This window comes from Mobula hypostoma, chromosome 4 (genome assembly GCF_963921235.1).
Source record: "Mobula hypostoma chromosome 4, sMobHyp1.1, whole genome shotgun sequence".
Classification (NCBI taxonomy): domain Eukaryota; kingdom Metazoa; phylum Chordata; class Chondrichthyes; order Myliobatiformes; family Myliobatidae; genus Mobula; species Mobula hypostoma.
The window spans coordinates 163885486-163910741 of record NC_086100.1 but is presented as its reverse complement, the minus strand read 5'-3'; the positions used below and the strand labels follow the sequence as shown (position 1 = coordinate 163910741).

The 25256-nt window shown below is 40.8% G+C and overlaps 1 protein-coding gene and 1 long non-coding RNA gene across 4 annotated transcripts in view; one reads left to right on the top strand and one right to left on the bottom strand.

The window, feature by feature from the left end:
- LOC134344963 (uncharacterized) overlaps positions 1-24715 on the top strand; it is a 53411-nt gene extending 28696 nt beyond the window's left edge. The window contains exon 3 of the long non-coding RNA XR_010017574.1: positions 24191-24715. This is a non-coding gene — a long non-coding RNA (uncharacterized LOC134344963). The remainder of the gene's footprint in view (positions 1-24190) is intronic.
- The window catches only part of bmpr1ba (bone morphogenetic protein receptor, type IBa), a 602440-nt gene that overhangs the window by 555581 nt on the left and 21603 nt on the right, over positions 1-25256 (bottom strand). The gene's annotated exons all lie outside the window — the stretch shown is intronic.

Here is a 25256-nt window from a genome sequence, read left to right as displayed (position 1 = left end):
GTCATAGTCTACACAATATCACCTTGTAACTCAGGCCCCCAAGTCCAGGCAACATCCTGGTAAATCTTTTTTCTACTCTTTGTAGTTTGATAACATCTTTCCTATAACAGGGTGACTAAAACAGTTCACAGTACTCAGTGTACAGTGAATGCATTGTGCAACTCATTAGGAAACAGAGTGTGTGTATCCAGTTCCTTTTTGAAGATGCTGATTAATTCCGTGCAGCCACCTTAACAAGCAGGGTTTCTATATAACAACTCTTGCAACGTTCAGGCAGTTTGTTCAACTTGTATCCATGGTTCTGCTAATGGGAACAGCTCTCCTCTCTCCAGGCTATCTGATCAGGGCACAATCTGTGCTCAATGATCAGTCTCCTTTTTTGATTCCCACTTAGAAGTTCATAATTATGAGCCACCAACAGAAGACAGTCACTAAAATATTGATCATTTACAGGTCTGCCACTCTGTGGGTGAATGCACTGTGCTCAAGTCTCACTGTTGAAACAGTGAGCAAGGAAGCAGGGTCCTTCGCCCAATGACTTCCCATGATTCAATTCTATGTTAATCCTGTTTTATATTCTCCAAATGTTCTCATTAATGCTAAATGAAGGGCCTCGACGTGAAATATCAACTGTCTATTCCACATGCTTCCCCACTCCTTAGATGCTGCCTGATCTGCTGAAATCCTCGGGCACTTTGATGTTTTTCCTATCTCTCATCTACTCCAGGGGCAATTTGTAGTTTTTGAGATATGAGAGAAAACCTGAGCAAAACATGCAAATTCCACGCAAACAGCACACGAGGCCAGGACTGAACTGAAGTTCTCTGACTCTGTAAGGCGGCAACTCTATTAACTGCCACATGAATCACCCAGAGGTACGTTCAAGGCTCCCATTCCCCCATTCTCTCAATCTCTCTGCCCTCACCTCCCCTGCCAACAATTTCCCCTGACCCCTCACAGACACCACTCCCATCCTATTTTCCCAATTCCTGTCTCCCAATACAGTGTTCCTGCCTGTCACTGAATATTCCATACTCCCCATCTGCCATCCAATAGTCCTCTATCCCAACTGATTTTTCCCCCTCATCCATCTCCGTTCACAGAGGTCTTGTTCTACTTAAAAGATTTTACTTTGCTTGGGCAATCAGAATGGACTTCAGAGATGGGGATTTGCCACCCCACCCTACATTGTGACTCCAGGCCCATGTTCAGGTTGTCTTGGTCTTAAGTGGCCAAAAATCTATTACTGTATTTAAAAAAATACTGTTGAATCACTTTTAATTCTCTAGATGTGCATTTTTGTTTGTGGTGCCTTGTGTTTTTATGCATTCATTTATATCTGGATTTCAGTGCTTGTGTATTTGTGTCTCACCTGCTGCTCTCAGCATGCACAAACTAAACAGGGACAAATCTGCACAGTTTCTTTTCAGAGCTTTGTGACCCCGAAAGTGTTAAGGACCAGTGCCAACCCCTCACTCCTCCTCCGGGGCAATTCACCCACAAAAAAGTAGGTACCAATCAGCTTCAGACATTGGTGGCATGCATAAACCGAAGTCTATGATGTGGCACACTAGAGCCCTCAGCTCAGCAAACCTTTCATATCTTCCAATTCACCCAGTCACTGAGTTCATACAGCTTTTTGATTGATGCAAAGTTGGCCATTCAGATCGGTCTTACTTTTAACTTTGCCAAAATAGTTTCCTTTTTTTGACAACCTTTCCTCAGGGTGCAAACCAATATTTTTTTTTTGCTGGCTTCCATCTATCAGTGAAGTATGGAAAATCTAATTTGATTGGCCTGGTCTGTGTGACACGCTACATGGTGATTTCCATTAACCTGACTAATTTACTAAATTTGAGTCATACAAAGCTAAGTTTTTTTGGAGAAAATGGTACTCTGCCAGCTAGTTCAGCATCTCTTTTGTAAATCTTTCCACCTATATCATGTTAAGTTTAATAAAGGAAGTTTTTATAAAGTCAAGACCTTGGCAATGTCAGAAAAGACTATTTATTGTATTAGATGGTGAACTGCTCTATCAAATCTCCAGTTCGTGCAGCAGTCAACTCAAAACGAGTGTTTTGCTTTTCTGGATGGAATGATGCCCTATTAATAGAAGGGTGATAAAGTATCACTCTGATTTCCGTTTCCTTGTTTCTATCACTCTAGTTCATCTCATCTCACATTTTGAACTCTAGGTTACATTTGTTGTTGGATCTAAGCATTGTTGAAGATTTTACACTGAGAATGACCACTCTGCTTATCAGAGTGGCATTAATGTGGGAGTATAGGTGAACGACAATTTCAAAGTCAAATTTATTATCATTTGCACAATACATGAATGCACATGTCCAGTGAAACTCTTACGTGCAACAGTATCACAAGCACATGACTCACATAGGCAACATTCACAAGAAAAACACAACCATAAATTATACACAATCTTTACAAGAAAGAACACAATTGGAACAAAAATAGTCCATTTATTAGTGCAAAATGGCCATAGTGGGCTAAACTCTAGTCATTAGGGTTCTGCTTGCTGGTTCAAGAACTGAATCATTGTGGGGAAGTATCTGTTCTTAAATCTGGTGATGTAGGACTTCAAATTTCTGTACCTCCTGCCTGATAGTAGCTGCAAAAAGATGGCATGGCCTAGATGGCAGGGCTCATTGCTGTCTCTTTGTAGCTATCATTGGGCAGGAGTAACGGGAAAAAGGGGAGGCGGGGATGATAAACCCAGTAGGGATGTCACTAGAATTGGCAGAGACTCAATAATTCAAATAGTCTCCTATATCATAATAAAATTTGGGAAATGGAAATGGACTGGTGAATCCTTAAATTCCATATACACAACAACAATAACACAAACCACATCAAGCAGTCCATTACTTATATGAAAAATTCAATCAAACACAATATGTCATAATACGCAAAGGGCTCATGTGGATTTGTTAGTGCAGATTTTGCAGGTGCCAATTATTTCTGTTCCAGATTATTCTGTCCACTCAGAGAAGACTGAGAGTGTGAAGCAGAGTCCTTCTATAACTTTATCACAGTCGTACTAAAGTTGTAATTGAATAATGCAACAATTCCAAAAAATTGGCCGAGATGTTTTGTGATATTGTTGGATGCATTTCTGTTATTCTCAGATTGCATATTCCTTATTGTTATATATTACATCAGTTGATAATTATAAGCGCAACAATTTTGAAATTATGTGTCACATAGGACTCGCTGAATCTTGGAACAAGCATACAAGGTCGAATTATAATTAGTTCTGCTAATTGAAATCAACCTCCAAGTTTCCGTCCAAACAACATACATGAGAACATAGAACACAACAGAGCAAAATTTACTTTCTTAGAACATTAAGAAGTTTCGGCATGTCATCAAACACTCTAACAAACTTTTATAGAGGTAGGTGGAAAGTGTCCTGACTGGTTGCATACCAGATTATTCAAATGCACAGGAACACAAGAAGCTACAAAGTACAAATAGACTCAGCCCAATATCTTATGAGTACAGTCTCCCCACCATCAGCAGTAAAGGTAACATCTATCAAAGCTCCCCACCATCTAGACAATGCCATTTCTTCACTACTACCCTAGGAAGGAGGTAGAGGAGCCTGAAATCCCGTACCACTAGATTCAAGATCAGTTACATTCCTTCAACCATTTGGTTCTTGAACTAACTGGCACAATACTTATCACTAACTCTATCGCAACATTATTGGTTTATTTTGCCCTAATTGTGTATAATTTATGTTTACTTTATATTTTTTTCTTGTGACTGATGCCATGTGCCAATGATATGACAGCAGTTTTTGACATCATGACACTTCCGGTCAAGATAGTGCCTGTGTACAACACTCCTTCGGTCAACATCTTCTGGATAGTTCATGAAACCATATATTTCACTTCTTTTATGCTTTTTACATTTGTTTTCCATCTTGAATGTAATTCTGGAAACTCATCCACAATTGGATCACCAAAAGTTCAAAAAAACAACTATTATCTGGTCAAGGTTATCTTCCACAAAATGTTGGAGGAGCTCAGTGGATCATGGAAGGAAATAGACAGTCAACAATTTGGGTCAGTTGTGGTGTCGATGTGAAATCTCAACCTAAAACATCAACTCTCCATTTCCCTCCATAAATGCTGCCTGACCCACTGAGTTCCTCCCAATTATTGGGCTTTGCTTGAGATTCCAGCATCTGCAGTCCCTTGTGTGCTGTGATTCTTATATTCCCACACTTCCTAAGTAAATACCTCCAATCATTATCCCAATATCACACTATTTATTGCATAAACTAATTAAACTACACAGCTGAATAGCACAGCACAGTTACATATTCTCAACTACTTAAAATGTTATTAAACGGAGTAATAATCCCCATTTGCCAGGAAATTTACTTTTTAAAGGGCAACACACAAAAAAAATGGGGAAGAGAGTCAGTGTGAATAATAGGTAATAACTGAGTTAATAATAGCAGTTAATAATAAAACTATTTTCTAATTGTTCAAGTCACCTAATTTATTACCATCAAAGTGGAAGTAAATTGCAATGACTTGGTCAGTTTACAATATAATCAAATTAATCTCAACTGAATACAGGAATTTTAAAAAAAAATATCAAAATTGATATAATTCCACCTCTGTCTGTCATTGTCCTTGAACCAATTTCTTCAATGGCACTCCCTTTACATTGTCATTCTTATTGTACTACTTTCCTTTAGAAAAGGTAATATTGCTGCAGGATAAATATTATTAGCTCTGGGATTTAGAAGGCCCTCAGTATTTACATTTCTCATACAAAATTATTATTTCCTACTATACAATAGCAACAAATGAAACACTGCTGCTGTCACCATGGGCTGTGCCTGCTCTTGTTGATGCTGTGACATTTTTAACAACATCCTGTATATACTTCATGCCTTTAACTAGATGACCTTAGGGTATTCAAGGAAATATTCAAGAAGTTCGACAGCAAGTTTGTAAAGCTTCTGTGGACCATTGTGCTGAATTAGATGAACAAACCCAACTCCTTAACTAACTGCAAAAGCAGGATGTCAATTGGTCAAAACAATAAATCAAATAACTGCCTTTGGTTTAGCTTTTACTGCACAACGCTGTTATATAGTACCTTAAAATGCACAATTCATCCATTGTCCCTTGTGCCTGCAAACCATGTTGTACTTATAACATTCTCAATAGACAGGTGCTGGATATCGAAAAGAAACAGAAATTGTTGAAAACATTCAGCAGATTGGGCAGCATCAGAAAGAGAGACATTTCAAGTTGCTGTCCTATTAAAGGGTGCTCAACCTAAAACAGGAACTGTTATTCTTTCAAGTGATGCTGCTGAATGGTTCCAACATTTTCTGCTTTCACTTAACATTCCCAGATGTAAATTGCTGGAAATATGAAATAATAATTAAAATTACTGGAGTGGCCCAGCAGGCCAGGTAGTGTCTATGGAGCAAGGAACAGATTATCGTCTTAGGGCAATGACAGTTTTGACTGACAGTCATTGATCTAAAACATTAACTACCCTCAACACAGGTGCTTCCCAAACAAGGATCAGAGCTATCAATGATTGTAAAAATTTAATAATGTCATTGTCTTCATACTTAACCAGTAACATGCTTGTTTCTAATTAACTGCAAACATAAACCAACCAAACCTTACCATTGTCCCAGTAAATATGACAATTAGCTCAATATCTGGTTTAATGCACATTTACCATTAAAACTATACCCCCTCAAGTCTGTTGAAAAATGACAAGTTCACATTTGTAGCATTATTAATATACCCATATGGTTTTCACTAAAATGTCTTTGTGAGGAATGTGATATGCACATTCTGTGAGCTGTAACAGGCAGTTAGTTATTCCAAACACAGCTTTATCTTGGACTAACTGAGCAATTAAGCCATACATTAGAAACTTGCTGAAATACTACTTTTCCAGGTTGTACCAACATGTAGAAATATTGCAACAACACTGACCATCTCCTTTCATATAACACCTTTAATGGTGCCAAATGTCCCAAGGAGCTTCACAGAAGTGGTAACAAGACATGGCATTGACCACCAAACTTAATAAGTCATGTGGCTGAAAGGACTGATCAGAGGGGTAAGCTCATAGGAGAACCTCAGAGGAGAATAAGTCTGAGGGAGGGAATTTCAAAACCCTGGAAAGGTGAAGGCAAACCTATTAACAGAGAGTGATCAAATTCAGGGTAGATTGAGAGGAAAAAGCAGATACCCTGCAAGGTTACAGAGCTGGATAAGATAGCAGAGATATGTGGTTGTTGGAGGGGGAAGAAGCCATGGGTGAATTTGAAACCAAAGAGAAGAATTCTCAAATCAAGGTCTTATTTACACAAGTATTAATACAGTGGATTCCAATTAATCGGGATACATCAAGACCAGTATATTTTGGCCCAATTAAGCAGCTATCCCTATTAGCCAAAGTTTCATGGAAATAGTTTTTTAAAAAAGTATAAAAAAGACAAATTAATGTTTATAAAAACACAAACACAAGGAAATTTGCAGATGCTGGAATTTCAAGCAACACACATAAAAATTGCTGGTGAACGCAGCAGGCCAGGCAGCATCTCTAGGAAGAGTTACAGGCGACGTTTCGGGCTGAGACCCTTCGTCAGGACTAACTGAAAGAAGAGCTAGTAAGAGATTTGAAAGTGGGAGGGGGAGGGGAGATCCAAAATGATAGGAGAAGACAGGAGGTGGAGGGATGGAGCCAAGAGCTGGACAGTTGATTGGCAAAAGGCATATGAGAGGATCATGGGATGGGAGGCCTAGGGAGAAAGAAAGGGGGAGGGGGGAAGCCCAGAGGCTGGGCAAGGAGTATAGTGAGAGGGACCAAGGGAGAAAAAGGAGAGAAAGAAAAAAAATTAATAATAATAATAAATAAATAAATAACAGATAGGGTACGAAGGGGAGGTGGGGCATTAACGGAAGTTAGAGAAATCAATGTTCATGCCATCAGGTTGAAGGCTACCCAGACGGAATATAATGTTTAACTGAGTTACAAATTATGTATTTAAATGAAATACAGAACAAATTAGAACACTAGCAATATTACTACAGTACTAAAAATTGTGTATTTGTTGATAAGTTATCAATGAGGGTTTCATCTAGTGTACACAGCTGTGTGCTTTTGACTGTAAATTAACAAAATCAAAATTACCTAATGCAGATAATGGACTGCCTTTATACAATACTTTTGACAATTGTAACCTCCAAATCTTCATCTTCATTGTAATGTTCAAGATTATTATTGATACCTTCAAATTCATAGTTCTTAACTAGAAGTAGTGAAATAGTTTCATTTTTACTTCCAGCCATTTCTGGCATCTCCAAGTCTGCATGCTTTGAAACCACAGTGAGCAAAACAGTTCAGAATTGTCTTATTGCTCATTTCTTGTAAACTTTCAGTGAAAAATATCACTGCTATTTGAACACGAACACATGCAGCTGATGCAATTTAAAAACTGCTCACTCTATGCACGGTGTAGTATCTGACTGCCACACAAGTGTACGCGCCTGAAGATAGAAACAGTTCAGTAACAGGCTCCTGTCCCAATTAAGCAGCATAGTGTCCCAAACAAATGAGAATCCCAGTTATTTTCTCGATTAGTTTTTGTTCTTTAAGAGTTGTCCCAAATAATTGGCTGCAACGATTAACCAATTGTGTAATTAACCGGAAACCACTGTATTATGTAGGTTAGGAGGGCTTCATCAAAAAACTAGCCTGGAGAGAGGAGAAGTTGGGTGGTGTTATACATAATTAGCAATTAGTTTATTAATGTCACATGTACCAAGATACTACGAAAAGATTTATTTTCCTTGCTATCCAATCATTCCAAACGCAAGTGCACCAAGGAAGAGCAATAACAGAATGCAGACTATAGTGTTACAGTTACAAAGTGCAATGCAGACAGACAATAAGGTGCAAGGGCCTTGATGACTTAAATTGAGAGATCAAGAGTTCATCTTTATCATCCAAGAGCCTAATAACAGTGGGATATATGGCATCCTTGAGCCTTGAGGTTCATGCTCTCAAACTTTACTACCTTCTGCTCAATTGTAGGGTGGAAAAGACAGAATTGACCAAGTTGCATGGACTCTTTAATTATGTTGGCTGCTTTCTGAAAGCAGCAAGAAGTGTAGAGTTTAACTTCAGTTAAACTAAAGAGTCCATGGAGAGGACGTCATTTTGTGTGTAAGATTGGGCTGTGTCCAGATCTCTCTGCAATTTCTTATGGTCTTGTGTTGAGTATTTGTCATACCAAGATGTGATGCATCCAGAGAGGAAGCTTTCAGAAATGCAGCTGTAAAAATCGGTGCGGGCCATCAGAGACATATCAAGTTAAATTACAGACATGTACACCATGACGCATCCAATGATGAAACTTAACAGCATGATTGTGAACATCTCTGTTTACTTTCAAGCAGTTATTAGAGAGAACGATCGAATCGCCAAGGACTAAATAGCTTCAGTTTACCAACATTTAGTTGGAAGTATATTCTCATTGTTCATGTGAGAATATTCTTAATCTGGATGATTTGATCTACTGCCTGCTTCAAATCTGGATGTTTCCACATTCTCACCACTTATAAACTGGCCATCTTCATTTGGCAAGCACTCAAAGGAAATACCTGATATTTATTATTTTATGGCCCCTATCCATGTAATCCCATTCACCTGTCCTGCCACATCTGTCATGTCTCCTTTGGAAAAGGAATAAGAAACACAAATAATAAGGTATTTAGGTGGTGTTTTAAATGGCATAATGCCCCCATTGACAAATTTTGCAAAAGCAGTGCAGTACTGAGGTATGAAGACCACAAGAGTCAAGGTTTGTTCATTGGTCTGTGCTCTGTTTACCCAGAATAGGGATACCGCCTATCCAGGAGAGACCAAGAGTCTCTAAGGAAACACTGGATGTAGACCAGAAAGACCTATCCCAAGGGCAATAAAATAATATTTCTTCATTTTGAACTTTTTCGTTCATTATGAAAATATTGGAGGTGGAATAAAGGCTATGTGTCTGTGCTGGAGGTCATGCGGTAAAAGGCTTTAGGAAAATGTCCAACCAGGTCTGGCAAACATGCAAGCAAATCTGGCAAACATGCCAAGGTTCCTGCTCCTCACTGGAATCCAGGACTGAGCAAGAGAATCAGGAATATTCTCAGCTGCATTTGGGCAAGCAGACTGCAAATACCCACAGTCGGGGTTCACACCCAGTTCTTCGCTATTTAGTGACGTGCCACAGGCTGCGCCTCTAGGGCGAGAGTAGGGAGTGGAAATATTGAACTGGAGCAGATTAATGAGTGTTGGGATCTGAACCAACCAATGAATGAATCCATGCCGATCAAAAAGCTGCCAATCAAGTCAGGCTCCTGTGAGAAGAGACAAATAAACAAAGGTAAGCAGAACTGAAATTACCTATGAATGAAGTGATTCTTATCATAAAAGCCTAATAAGTGAAGAGATTCAGATTAGAACCAATCAATAAGTGAAGAGTTTATATGAGAAATGACCAATTAATGAAGTGACCAATCAACGAAGTACTCCATATCACAAGGGAAAATCTGAAATGAGAAACAGAAAATATTGGAAATACTCAAAGGTCAGGGTAGCAACTGTGGAATGAAAAAAAAAGACAACCAAGAACAGAATCATCCATCAAAATTGAGAAAGTGAGCAAAATGGTTATTTTTCAGTAGCAGAGAATGTTGTAGAAGAATGGGTAAAACAAAGGCAATATCTCTTATAAGAAGAGACTAAATTGCTTCATAGGGTAGTAAAGTTTCTGCTACTGAAGACTAATCTGCTTTTAATCAATAAAGGCATTTAGAACAGATGTGGCCAATCAGTGAAGGACTTCAGATCACAAGGGTCCAATCCATGAAGTGCTCAAGATCACAAGGGACCAATTAATGAAGAGCTCTCATTTAATCTCAATACTGTAATTTTTAAACTGGCCCTGAAAAAGGGCACATCGAAATAGAATAGTAAGAAATAGAATTTTGGCATATGAAACAACAACAACATTAAATAAAAGTAACACAAACTGAACCCTAAAAAAATTATCTGTATAACAATGGTACTTGGAAATGACTTACTTGCTGCAAGGAGTTAGTTGGATTTGTGTATGACAATTCATAGCCGCAATGTCCTACAGAGGTTGCCAATGCCAGTATTAACTCAAAGTTCCTGGAAGACCATTTTGTTCACCCACAAACGGATTGATCCACGTCAACACACATATCAATAAGAACTAAAGACGGCTCCACGGTGTCTGTACTCCAAACTGTCTAGAAAGCCAGAGAGCTTGTGATGGAATTCAAGAGAAAATAATTTTGTACCATCCCTTGTTGGTTGTAGTTTTATTGTGAATTGCTAGCCTTTAGGCAAGGTAAAAATTTCCTTCTTGTAATTTCTACTTAATCTAGATTTTAAATGACACTAGTTGATTGCAGATCATCAAGGTGGATACAAGTTGGTTAGTTCAGTGGTAAGCAGTGATGTAGATTCAACTACCAAACTGTATGAGAAAGGAAGAAAAGTGATCATAAACGGGATATATTTTAGGGACACTAGGCTAGGACATAATATGAATTGAGAAATAGAGTTGCAAGCAGCACGGAAACAGATGCTTCAGACCAAAGTGTCCATCTGACCACAATGCATCAATGCTGACCAATCTTCTTTGCACTCCTTCTAGCTTAATGATATCTTTTGTCTAATAGGGTGATCAAAGCTGTATACAATGCTCCACGTCTGTTAAGTTTGAGCTGAGGATTTTCATCTAGTTACTTTGGAAGTTGTAAGAACCTTGAACAGTCTCCAAAGATCCTCTAAAAGACCGGTCATGCGGATAAAGCACCAATGTTGGCATGGAGACAAGAGCTCAATAACCTTTGAATGACAGTGACTATACATTCCAGTTTTGTTTTGAAGAAGCCGTGAGAGCAGCAACAATGCTGAGTCCATTACTGCACACTTCTGCTTTCCCTCAAAATGACTTGGGTGGGTCTTGGTGAGTACTGAAAAATAAAGGGTCTTTGGAGTACAAAATATGCCCTTGAAGGTGGCAACACAGGTAGATAACATGATCAGGAAGGCATTTGAGATACTGGCCTTCAGTTAGATGGGGAACTGAATACAAAAATCAGGTGGCTAGGCTCCAGTTTCATAAAACCTTAATCAGTCTTCATCTGGAGTAAAGTATGCAGTTCTACTTATAGGAAGGATGTGATAACACTGGAGACGGTGCAGAGGAGATTCACCAACAAGTTGCCTGAGATGAAGCAGTTCAGTTATAAGAAGAGACTGAAGAAATTGGGTTTGCTCTTCCTGGAGCTAAGGAGGTTAAGAAAAGACATGACTGAGGTATAGAAAGTTATGAGGGAAATGATAGAGTTAAGTATATAAAACATTTCCCATATCAGATGTAGATATTGGATTAGGGAGAAAAGATTTAGAGGGAATCGGAGGGGTCTTTCTTCACCCAGAGAATGGTGAGTACCTTTAATGCACTTCCTGTGAGTGTGGTTGAAAACAGGGTTACTGACAGAATTTAGTAAGTGTCTAATTGAGTATTTAAATACTTAGGCAGAAAGGAAATGCACCAAGCACTGGGAGATGGGTTTAATATGAAATGGTGCTCGCTGCTCAGCATGCAGAATTTGGGCCAAGTAGCCTGCTTCCATGCTGTACAATTCTATGAGACCAAACTAAGCCATATTATTTTTCCACAACATCCTAAAAAGTGATTGCATGTTGCAAATTAATTTCTCCAAAGTGCTTGAACCAGATTAAACTTCCCTGCACAACATTCTCCAATGTTATCTTGTTATATCCCCACTGCAAATTCCCTCCTGATTTGAAAAATGTGAAAAATGTGACAGAACTCCAATGTCAAGCAAAGACAATTACATTCTGGGTCAGAGCACCAGCACATGCTCTCTCTTGGAAAGAGTGTAGAGGTGATTCACTAGGACCCTTCCTAGATCTGAGCATTACATTTTAAGGAGAAATTTCATTGCCTTAAGTTGTTTTCCTTGCAGCAGATAAGTGACCAGCTACAGGTGATACATAATTAGGGAGACAGATATGGCAGACAGTAAGAATTTTTTTCCTTAATGATGTCCAAAACAAGAGAGAAATTGTATAAGTTGAGTTGTAAAAGGTTTCAAAGAGATCCAAGTGGGATATTTTCCATACATAGTACTTAGAATCTGGAGCAATTCCAGAGAAGATGGTGTAAGCAAGTAGTTTCATGATATGTAAAAAGCAGTTAAACAAGCATCAGGACGTGGAAATCTATGCAAAAAATTTGGGGAAATTGGACAAGTGTAGATAAGTCCAATGGTTAGCATGGACATCATGGGCCAAAGGATTTGCTACTGTGCTGTATGGTACTATGACTACCCTAGAGACTGATTTCACTGGCAGCTAATAGAGCCACAGCCTCATAGTGCCAGAGACTGGGGTTCAATCCAGGCCTCTAGTGCCTCCTGTGTGGATTTTGCATGTTTTCCCTATAACCAGGTAGATTTCTCTGAGTATTTCAAATTTCTCCCATATTTCAAAGATGTGCAACTTTGGAGATTGGTTAGCCACTGTAAATTGTCCCCCGTATGTAGATGAGTGTTGGAGTCAAGGGAAGGTTAATGAAAATGTGGGGTGAATTAAAAATAGGATTAATGTAGAATTAGTGTGTGTATATGGTCAGTCAGTCTTCAGTTTGGACTTGATGGGTTGAAGGGACTCTCTGTACTGTATCTCTCTATGACCTACACAGTAGGTGGAGGGAATATGGAATGAGCTGCCAGAGGAAGTGGTACTGGTGGGTAGTATGATGACATTTTAAAGACATTTGGACATGTTCATACATAGGAAAGGTTGAGAGGGATATGAGCCAAACACAGGCAAATGGAACTAGCTCAGTGAAACAACTTGGTTGGCACCCTTGAGTTGAGCCAAAGGGTCTGTTGTTTCTGCTGCATAGCTCTGTGACTCTGCTTCCTTTAGCAGACATCAAATCAACAGAACCATAGCTTCAAAGAGACTGTCCTCAGGAGTGGAGAATTTTTTTCGTCATCGTAGGTGAGCAACGGGGGAGTCTGAAACACTGTCTGAACATGTAGTGCAGGCAGATGTTGTCAGTGTGAAAAAGAATTAACCGTGGTAAACACTTCGTTAGCCATCACCTACAGGACTATCGACCAACTGCAAGGAAGTAAGATTAACAAAGTCCATTTTAAGATAGAGCAAGAAGCAAACTGCTGGAGAAACTGAGCAGGTCAGCAGTATCTATTGTGGGGGAATGGACAATCTACATTTTGGGTCAAGACTCTGCATCAAGACTAGTTCCTTTACCCCACAGAGGTTGCCTGACCCATTGAGTTGTTCCAGCAGTGTGTTTTTTTTGGTGCTAGTTTCCAGCATTGCAGACTCTTCTGTCTCCATTTTAAGATGGAAAGGACTCAATCAGCTGAAAGGTCTCGATCTATGATTTTATTTGATGCCATAGTAGAGACCACTTCTGATTTTGTTTCCATTATCTAAGACCATAGGTTGCAAAGCAAATGCAAGATGGAAAATTCGAGCATCAGGTGAAAGAAGTCAAGACAAAAGGAAGAGCCTGGTTCAAGGTCACTCTTTACATCTGGATGGGAAAGAGGGAGGAGTACACATACTCCCCACCACCTCCCGTGCAGGGTGGCACGACCTGCAAGTGCTCCTGGGCTCCACTAGGGATATCACCCTTTTCTGGGGTTCAGGAAGTGGTAACCTATCTCAATAACTATTGTCCAGTAGCACTTATATCCACTGTGATAAAGTGCTTTGAGAGGCTGGTAATGGAACATACCGATGTTTGCCTGAGAAGTGATTTGGATCCGCTCCAATTTGCCTACCATCACAACTGGTCAACAGCAGGTATGATTTCATTGACTCTTCAATCAATGCTGGAACATCTGTATGGTGAAGATTCAGACATCAGGATACTCTTCATTGACTACAGCTCAGCATTCAGTACTATCATCACCTCAAAACTTATCAATAAGATCCAAGACCTAGGCCTCAATACCTCCTTAGCAACTGGATCCTCCATTTCCTCACTTATAGACCCCAGTCAGTTTGGATTGGCAACAACATCTACCTCACAATCACCATCAGCAAAGGCACATCACAAGACTGCGTGCCTAGCCCCCTCCTCTACTCATTTTATACTTAGGACTGTGAGGCTAAGCCCAGGTCCAATGCCATATTTAAGTTTGTTGATGACACCACTGGTGTTGGCCAAATCAAAGTGATGATGAACCAGCATATAGGAGGGAGACTGAAAATTTGGCTGTGGTGCCACAGCAGCAACTTCTCACTCAACGTCAGCAAAACAAAGGAGATGATTATTGACTATAGGAAGAGGAAACCAGAGGTTCATGAGTCAATCCTTATCAGGGGAACAGAGGTGGAGAAGGGTAGCAGCTTTAAATTCCTCGGTGTTATATTTCAGAGGATTTGCTCCTGTCCAGCACGTCTTTACAAAGAAAACACAGCAGCGCCTCTACTTTCTTAGAAGTTACCGTAGGTTCAACATGCCATCTAAAACTTTGACAAACTTCTATAAATATGCAGTGGAGAGTATATTGACTGGTTGCAATATGGCACGGAATGGAAACACCAATACTCCTGAATGAAGAAGTCTACAAAAAGTAGTGGATACAGCCCAGTCGATCAGGGATAAAGCCCTCCCCACCATTGAGAAAAATCTACATGGAGCACTCTTGCAGGAAAGTAGCATGCATCATCAAAGAAACTCAACATACTCTCTTCTCACTGCTGCCATCAGGAAGGAGGTAAAGGAGCCTCAGGACCCACACCACCAGCTTCAAGAACAATTATAATCCCTCAATCATCAGGCTCTAAAACTAGAAGGAATAACTTCACTCACTCCAACTCTGCACTGTTCCCACAGCCTGTGGACTCACTTTCAAGAACTCTTCATCTCATGTTCTCAATATTCATTTCTTATTTATATATTATTTCTTATTTTTACAGTTTGTCTTTTGCATATTAATTTTATTAATGATTTTTGTTTGCTGGCTTTCATTGATTCTATTATGTTCGTATTTACTATGAAAGCCCACAAGAAAGTGAACCTCATGGTTACATATGGTGACATGCGTGTACCTTAATAACAAATTTACTTTGAAATTTTGAACGTTGAACAGGGAAAGGTACACCAGGGAGGCCAAATAAAGACCATCAATAACAGAAGTATATTTGCAATAAAAATACCCTCATTTTCACTCACTAGCAGCTAGCTCTGAGGTGGTGTGGGGGAGGTTAGGTTTTCATTCTTTGTGATGTATTCTCTGCCTGTCTCTGCTGGGGACTACTGCCACTCCTAATGCAGAAAGGAAATCTTTCAAACTATTGAGGTTTGGGTCAACTATATCTCATCACAAAAACTGGCAGCTTTTGAACTTGCGGAATGAGATCTTTTTTCATCGATTAAAAAGCAAAACTGCATTTGTATGGTGTCCTTCATGACCTCAGACCAGCTTAAAGAGGTTTATTGTCAATGATGGGTTTTTGGAATTGCGGTATTTGTTGCTTCTTCTAAATGCATGAGCAGCTGATAGTGGAGAAACCACAGCTTGCTTTTAGCAACACTTTATTGATCAAAATAATCCTTGATGGAAGGCCAAGGCATTATTCCAGTTTTCTGATTAGTCTCAAATGTGACACTGGCTACAGTTGTACATGAGTCAGATGTCAACCCCCGCAGATGTTCCTTGAAGAGAAATTGAAACAGTTTTTCCAATCTATCATCCTATCTTTAGAGGGATTCTGATGCTAATCCTTCATGGGAAAGAAATGTTTGCATTTATATAATGCCACGCACAACCTCAGGATGTCCCAAAGCAACTTGTATCCAATTCAGTACTTATGGAGTGTACTCATTATTGGTAGCACAGTAAACCTCTATCTGCAATGTGATAATAGCAACCATAAAATCTATTTAGTAATATTGACTTTGAAGATTAGACCTTAAGACATAGGAGCAGAATTAGGCAATTCAGTCCATCAAGTCTGCTCTGCCACTCCATCACGGCTGATTTATTATCCTTCTCAATCACATTCTTCTCCCCATAACCTCAGACGCCCCTACTAATCAAGAACCTCCATTTTAGAAATACATACTTTGAATCCACAGCCCACTGAGGAAATTAATTCCACAGATTCACCACCCTCTGGCTAAAGAAATTCCTTCTGAAGGGATGTTCTTCTTTTCTGAGCATGTGCCCTCTGGTCCTAGACTCTCCCACTAGAGCAAACATCCTCTCCATGTCTACTCTATCTAGGCCTATCAATAGTTATAGGTTTCAATAAGGTCTCCCCTTGTTTTTCTGAAGTCCTACGAGTACAGACCAGAGCTAGCAAACACAACTCAAACGTTAACCCTTTCACTAAGGAGGACATAAATAATCTTCCGGAAATAGTAGGGGACCGAGGGGCCAGTGAGATGGACGAACTGAGGGTAATACATGTTAGTAGGGAAGTGGTGTTAGGTACATTGAAGGGATTAAAGGCAGATAAATCCCCAGGGCCAGATAGTCTGCATCCCAGAGTGCTTAAGGAAGTAGCCCAAGAAATAGTGGATGCATTAGTGATAATTTTTCAAAACTCTTTAGATTCTGGATTAGTTCCTGAGGATTGGAGGGTGGCTAATGTAACCCCACTTTTTAAAAAAGGAGAGAGAGAGAAACCAGGGAATTATAGACCGGTTACCCTGACATCAGTGATGGGGAAAATGCTACAGTCAGTTATCAAAGATGTGATAACAGCCCATTTGGAAAGCAATGAAATCATCCGACAAAATCAGCATGGATTTGTGAAAGGAAAATCATGTCTGACGAATCTCATAGATTTCTTTGAGGATGTAACTAGTAGAGTGGATAGGGGAGAACCAGTGGATGTGGTATACTTGGATTTTCAAAAGGCTTTTGAGAAGGTCCCACACAGGAGATTGGTGTGCAAACTTACAGCACACGGTATTGGGGGTATGGTATTGATGTGGATAGAGAATTGGTTGTCAGACAGGAAGCAAAGAGTTGGAATAAACGCGACCTTTTCAGAATGGCAGGCAGTGACTAGTCGGGTACCGCAAGGCTCAGTGCTGGGACCCCAGTTGTTTACAATATATATATATAAATGACTTAGACGAGGGAATTAAATGCAGCATCTCCAAGTTTGCGGATGATACGAAGCTGGGCGGCAGTGTTAGCTGTGAGGAGGATGCTAAGAGGATGCAGGGTGACTTGGATAGGTTAGGTGAGTGGGCAAATTCATGGCAGATGCAATTTAATGTGGATGAATGTGAGGTTATCCACTTTGGTGGCAAGAACAGAAAACAGATTATTATCTGAATGGTGGCTGATTATGAAAAGGGGAGGTGCAACGAGACCTGGGTGTCATTGTACACCAGTCATTGAAAGAGGGCTTGCAGGTACAGCAGGCGGTGAAAAAGGCAAATGGTATGCTGGCATTCATAGCAAGAGGATTCGAGTACAGGAGCAGGGAGGTACTACTGCAGTTGTACAAGGCCTTGGTGAGACCACACCTGGAGTATTGTGTGCAGTTTTGGTCCCCTAATCTGAGGAAAGATATTCTTGCCATAGAGGGAGTACAAAGAAGGTTCACCAGATTGATTCCTGGGACGGCAGGACTTTCATATTCCTGGATCTACTAGGCTTATACTCTCTGGAATTTAGAAGATTGAGGGGGAATCTTATTGAAACATATAAAATTCTAAAGGGATTGGACAGGCTAGATGCAGGAAGATTTTTCCCGATGTTGGGCAAGTCCAGAACGAGGGGTCACAGTTTGAGGATAAAGGGGAAGCCTTTTAGGACTGAGATGAGGAAAAACTTCTTCACACATAGAGTGGTGAATCTGTGGAATTCTCTGCCACAGGAAACAGTTGAGGCCAGTTCATTGGCTATACTTAAGAGGGAGTTAGATATGGCCCTTGTGGCTAAAGGGATCGGGGGTATGGAGGGAAGGCAGGTACAGGGTTCTGAGTTGGATGATCAGCCATGATCATACTGAATGGCGATGCAGGCTCGAAGGGCCGAATGGTCTACTCCTGCACCTATTTTCTGTGTTTCTATGTTTCATCTCAGGATCAAATGAAGTAAGTCAGATTAAAAAGAATCAGAATCGGAATCAGACAGCCCTTCAGCCCAACTTATCCATGCTGACCAAGACATCTGTCTAAGCTAGCCCCATTTGCTTGTATGTGGCCCACGTCCCTATTCAGGACAAAAGGAATAACCTCCTGCTCATCAAAATAAACAAACAGGAAATGCTAGGAGCACTTAGGCAGGCAGCGTCTGTGAAGGGAGAAACAGAGTTAACATTTCAAGTCAAAGAACATTCATCAAAATTAGGAATCAGAGAATAAAATTTAGTTTCAAGGTGTAGAGGAGGGAAAAGATGAATAGAACAAAGGGAGTGCCTGTGAAATGGCATGTTCAGGGTTGCCATGCTGATTTGAATGTTCAGTGAGCTATCAATTTAATTGATTAATGAGGGCCTCTTTATGTAGATCTGATATGCCTATTTGAGAGAACCTCAGATTTAATACCCCTAATGAATGACATCAGCAGTGGCATCGCAGCCCTCCCTCAGTAAAACACTATAGGAATGCACTCATATTTCAGGGGGGAGTATTTGATACTTCTTGCTTACAGCAATTGATCATTTTTGGAGCTAAATCTAGGCATGGAGCACATCTTGAAGCATTTCACATTAGGCACAGTCAAGGAATGAAAAAAAGGTCTTCCATGCCTTGAAATAATTATGCTCCATCTCTAGACCAATTACATGCTTGTATGTCAGACATCAGCTGTCTAAACAGTCTTGTTCACTTCCAGTGCTGAAGACTATGCATCTAAATTACAGATGTGGAATAAGCCCAGCACATGACAGGTAACAGACAGTTGGGAATGATTACTACCCCATTATCACATAAGGGGTAGAATCAACATCTTGAAATAAAACATCTACCGCACCACTCACTGACATATCCAGTACCCAAGTCCCCAGATACAAGGCATAGATATCATCCTGCCAAAATAAGTGCACCATAAAATCTTTTGTGGCAACTCTTTACCTCTGAGCAATATGCTCCATGACATGCAAGTGGGCAGTGTCAAGCCTCAACGTGGGCAGCAGTCTAAAGGTCTACTCTCTGATGTCCAACATATCGAACTTTGTAATTGCTTTATTATTATTAATGATAACAAGATACAGTTAAATAATTTATTTACATGCCAACAATACAGGTCATTTCATCACATCAGAACATTAAGTTAGTATAAGAGAAATACAATGACAGAACGCAGAATAAAGTGTTATAATTTCAGAGAAAGTACAGTGCAGGTAGTCAATAATGTGCAAGGGCATCACAAGGTACTGCAGATTGTGAGGTCAAGAGTCCATCTCATTGTATAGGACATCCATTCAATCTTATAACAGTCTGGCTGTACATGCTTTAAGGCTTTTGTATCTTCTGCCTAATTTGGGAGGGGGTGAAGTGTGAATATCTAGGTGGGAGGGAGCATTAATTAACCCGTGTCTTTTTCAGAGCAGGCAGGAGGTAGAAATGTGCTGGAGGTCAGAAACTGCCTATTAGGGTCTACTGGTCCCTGTAGGTGAGCAGAGTTGGCTACGCATCATGGTGATCTAAAATTCCACAACGTTTTGCATCCTTGCACTTAATCCAACCATGTCGGGTGCTTCTACGCATGCCGTGAGTCTGCTATCCATCATATCAAGTTGTTCTTTGTTTGGGGATGCAAGAGACTGCAGATTCTGGAACATGAAAAGGCACACAAAATACTGGAAAAACTCAATGGATTAAGCAGTATCAATGGAGGGAAATGGACAGTTGTTATTTTGAGTGACATTTTGTCAGTCCAGATTGAGGATCTCAATCTGAAATGTTGGCGGTCAATTCCCCTCTGTAGATTCTGCCAGACCCATTAAGCGTGTTGCTTAAGTTCTTACTGAGTTTATTTTTCTGCTTTACATTTAAGTTACAACTTTGCATTTACGATGATATTTAAATCATTGGTTTTAATTAAACCCACTTAACAGGGACAGTTAAGAGCAGCAAGGATGTTTTTATGATCAACAAGCTGTCAAAAGCCCATCAGGACAATCCCGAGGGGTGGCACTGTATGATTCCATTTCAGAGGCCTAGCCAAATTTAATGGTCCATTTCACCTTGTACAGGGGCTGCAGGATGGAGGCCTCCGGTACAATCATAGAATTGTCAGGACATGAAAGAGTGCGCTCAGGGTGAGTGCGGGTAGGTGGTCAGGCTGAGCTGGATCAGCTCATTGGGTTGTAATTCAGAATTACCAAAGCCAGTTGCGAGACTCATGACCTCCAGAACAATAACGGCCAGCTCTTCATTATGCCAGTTATATTGCAGTTATACAAGACATTGGTGAGGCTGCATTTGGAGTGTTGTGTTCAGTTTTGGTTACTCACTAAACAGGAAAGATGAAAGGGTTTACAAGGATATTACAGGACTTGAGGGATTGACTTTCAGAGAGAGTTGAGCAGGCTATGATTTTATTTATTGGTTCAGAGGAGAAAGAAAGGTGACATTTTAGCGGTATATAAGTCATGAGGGCCATAGATAGAGGGAATGCACACAGAAATTGTCCCAAGTACTAGGCGGCACAGGTTTAGGGTGATTGGAAACAGACTTCCTAGGAATCTGTGGGATAACTGTTCACCCAGAGTGTGGTTCATATATAGAATAAGATGCCAAAAGAAATGATTGAGCAAGTACAATAACAACCTCTAGAAGGAACTTTGACAGGTATTTAGTTAGGAAAGGTTCCCAAACTGGGATCCGCGGACCCCTTGCTTAATGATATTGGTCCAAGGCATAAAAACAAAAGGTTTGGAACCCCTGGTTGAGAGGGATATTCACCAGATGTAGGCAAATGGGACTCACTTAGATGGGCATCTTGGCTGGCATGGAGCATTTTGGTAACAGGACTTGGGTTCCATGCTGTGAAACTGACTCATTCAACTGCATGGCAGGCTTGCAAAGGATACTCAACTAATCCATCCCTGACCCACTGGAGAGTCTGCCTTCCAAGGGTCATGGTATTTACCCATGTGACTGACCCTATGATAGGGTAACACTGAGAGATTTGAATGTATTTCAGCAGAATCAGAGGTTATCAAAACAGTATCAGCTGGTTGTGGAGGGGCAACAGATAAGGTGGTCCATTAACCAACCACCTGCTCCTGCACTATTTGAGTTTTGATTTGAACACTCAATGATTCAGAAACAGCTTCTTTCCTCCATCAGCAGATTCTGGTCCATAACCCATGAGCACTATCTCATTATTCCTTTTTTTTGGCACTGTTTATTTTGTAACTTATAATAACTTGGTACCTTCTCCACATACACTAAGAACAATGTTCGAGTAGAACACAGAACAGTACTGCACAGGAACAGGCCTTCAGCCCACGCTGTTGTGCCAAACTAATTAACTTTGCAGTCAAATGTCAAACTAACTCATCCATTCTGCTGACACAATGTGCATTTCCTGCAGGTTCATGTACCCATCGACGAACCTCTTGAACACCTTTATTGTATTTGAATCCTCTACCACCACCCCTGGCAGTGTATTCCAAGCACCCATCACTCCCTGCGTAAAAGAAATTGTCCTGCATATCCCCTTTGAACTTACTCTCCCTCATCTTAAATGCATGCTCTCTGGTATTAGACATGACATCCCTGGGAGAAAGAATTGGCTGTCTACTCCACCTATGTCTCCATAACCTTGTAAGCCTCTACCAGATCTCCCGCTCTGCCTCCACCACTCTAGAGAAAACAATCCAAGTCTGTTTAACCTCTCCTTATGGCACGTGCCCTCTAATTCAGGTAGCGTCCTGAATTAGTCTGTTTAACCTCTCCTTTGGACCCTCTCCAAAGCTTTCACATCCTTCCTACAACGGGGCTACCAGAACTGAATGCAGCCTAATTAGAGATGTAAAAAGTTCTAATTTGCTTTGTATACAGCATAACTTCCTGACTTTTAAATTAGGTTCTTTGACTAGTAAAGGCAAGCATGCTAAATACCAGGTGTCCCTCGCTTTTCGAACATTCGCTTTACGAAACCTCACTGTTATGAAAGACCTACATTAGTTCCCTGTTTTCGCTGACAAAAGGTGTTTTCACTGTTACGAAAAAAAAGCGCGCGAAAAAATCAGCGCGCGATAAAAATCAGTGCGCGCCCTGAGCAGCCGCTCTCCCCTGGATTCGGAACTGCATTCTAGCCGGCATTGCTTAAACACGTGCCTGTGAGCAGTCATTTGCAAGATGAGTTCTATGGTGTCGGAAAAGCCTAAAAGAGCTCATAGGAGTGTTACACTTAGCGTAAAAGTAGACATAATTAAGTGTTTCGATCGTGGTGAACGAAGTAAGGACAAAGTGAATTTGGCTTGTGGAAGTTGACGAAGATGATGTTGAAGAGGTTTTCGCATCCCATGACCAAGAACTGATAGATGAAGAGCTGATGCAATTGGAAGAGGAAAGGATAACAATCGAAACCGAATGAGTAATGTTAAAGTACGACTTCAATTTTGAAAGGGTATGTCGGTTTAGGGGATATTTGCAGGATGGTTTGAGTGCTTACAAAGAACTGTATGATAGAAAAGTGTGCCAGGCTCAGCAGTCGAGCAAGCCTCCCACATCAGCCACAGCAGACGACAAACCTCGACCTTCGACATCGAGGCAGGCAGACATAGAAGAAGATGACCTGCCTGCCCTAATGGGAACAGACGATGATGAGATGACATCCCAGTGTCCCACCACCCCAACACCCAGGCCGTGGACAGATACTGGTTCACTGAGAATGCAGCAGTAGCCGGGAGACACACAGCACATCTTTAAGAAGAGAGCCGAAATAAACATGCTAATTAATTAGGTACCACCCAGCACGTAATTGTCGGCCCAGATCAAAAGCGATGCAATCGGCGGGCGACCCCTGCATGCTTCGCGGATCAGTATCAGTTCGCTGCCGGGAGGGTGGGGGCCACTGCACCACCCCAACCTGCGACGACTCAGTCTAACACACCATCATCAGTGTGCTCAGCGCTGTCCCGATTCCGGTAAGTGATACTACACTGTACATACATTATTTCTACTTTATATAGGCTGTGTATTTTTACGTGTTATTTGGTATGATTTGGCAGCTTCATAGCTTAAAGGTTACTGGAGAGCGCTTGCGCCGTGTTTTTGCCGATGGCGCTTGCGTGAGATTTTCACTACGGACAACAGTTCAGGCAATAATTGTGGAAAAGTATTTCTACTTTATATAAGCTGTGTATTTATCATATCATTCCTGCTTTTACTATATGTTACTGTTATTTTAGGTTTTATGTGTTATTTGGCATGATTTGGTAGGTTATTTTGGGGTCTGCGAGCACTCACAAAATTTTCCCATATAAATAAATGGTAATTGCTTCTTCGCTTTACAGCATTCCGGCTTACGAACCGTTTCATAGGAACGCTCTGCCTTCGGATGGGGGGGAAACCTGTACCTCCCTATGTAGCCATTTTCAGGAAGCAATGGACTTGGACCCTAAAATCCCTCTACGCATCTAAACATCAACATTGTTAAGGGGCTTGCCATAAACACTGTACTGTCCCTTTACGTGTGAGCTTCCAAAGTGCATCACTTCATATCTGTCATTTCTCCGTCTGTACCTGCAACAGATCTACGGTATACCTCACTGCATCCTTTGATGGTCTTCTACACCATCCATAGCATTACCAATCTTCATCTCCCATCTGCAAACTTACCAACCCACTCATCACATATATATATATATATCACAAACAGCAGGGATTCCAGTACTGATGCCACTAGTCACAGAATTCCAGCCAGAATAAGTCTCACCGACTACAGCCCTTTGTCTTCTATGGTCAAGCCAATGATTAATCTAGAATTAATTCACTTGGCTACAATGGCGCTCAGAAGTGACTTCCTCAAGCTCACTGGTGGAAACAGCTTGATTTCTATCTTTAAAGTCTCTCTTTTTCCTTTTCAAGGTTGATGGAGTTCTGTCAAAGACCCTGACCCAGAACTATACACAAACTTCAGTACTTTCTGGCAATGGGACCCGCTCAGGTCTCACCATCAGGCCATTTTTCGGCATCCCAAGAACACAGCCTAGAAGACGAGCATGCCTTTGGGATTCTGAGGCGTTCTGGCCCTGGAGACGAGCCGATTCTATGTTGCTGCCGCTGACTGAAGATCCAGGGGAGAAAACAGAACATTGGGAATGGCAAATAAGTTGCCAGGGGCTCTGTATTCGGTGAATCGTGTGCCTGTTCTTTTTCTCTCATTGGTGGGGGATAGTCCATTGCCGACTCTCGAGTCGGAAAACTCCAGGAGAAAAAGCGATGAGGCAGACTTTAACACCATAAATTAGTGAGTTGTTCGTCTTTGTTGGTCTCCCTCCTCTCTGTGAAAGGGTGACACCTTTTTGTCCCTTTATTAGGGAGAGAGAGCCTGTGGCATGTCGAATTGTTGGGTGAACGATTAGTTTTTTATTGTACTGCAGATCGTGGTCTTTTTTGGGGGCTTTGCTATTGCTTGTTTTGTGGGTGGAGGGTGCTGATGCTTTTTTTCTGAAATAACTGTGGGGGGAGGGGAAGGCTGGTTGCTCTGCCTCTGCTTGTGTGTGGGGGGGTAGTGAGGGGCTTTAGGGTTCTGACAGTTTTACTGTCACTTATTCATTGGGGCACTGCTGTTCTCATGGATGTCTGCGAAGAACAAAAATTTCAGTTTGTATATATTATCTGATATTAAATGGAACTATTGAACTTTGATCCCATATATATTTAATTTTTATCATGAGCGTCCTATGAGGGGTCCTGTCAAACACCTTACTGTAAGCCATGTAATCATCATCCCCCACAGCTTGACCTTCAACCAATCACCTTCATCACCCCCTCAAAAAACTCAAGCCAGATAGTATCCAATCACACCTGTAGGTCTTCAAACCAAGATTTTAAAAAGGATTAATGTATCATTCCACTTACATGGCACCTTTAATGTAGCAAAGATAGTAAAACACCAGTCATTCAAAAATCCCAATGATTCAGCATCTGA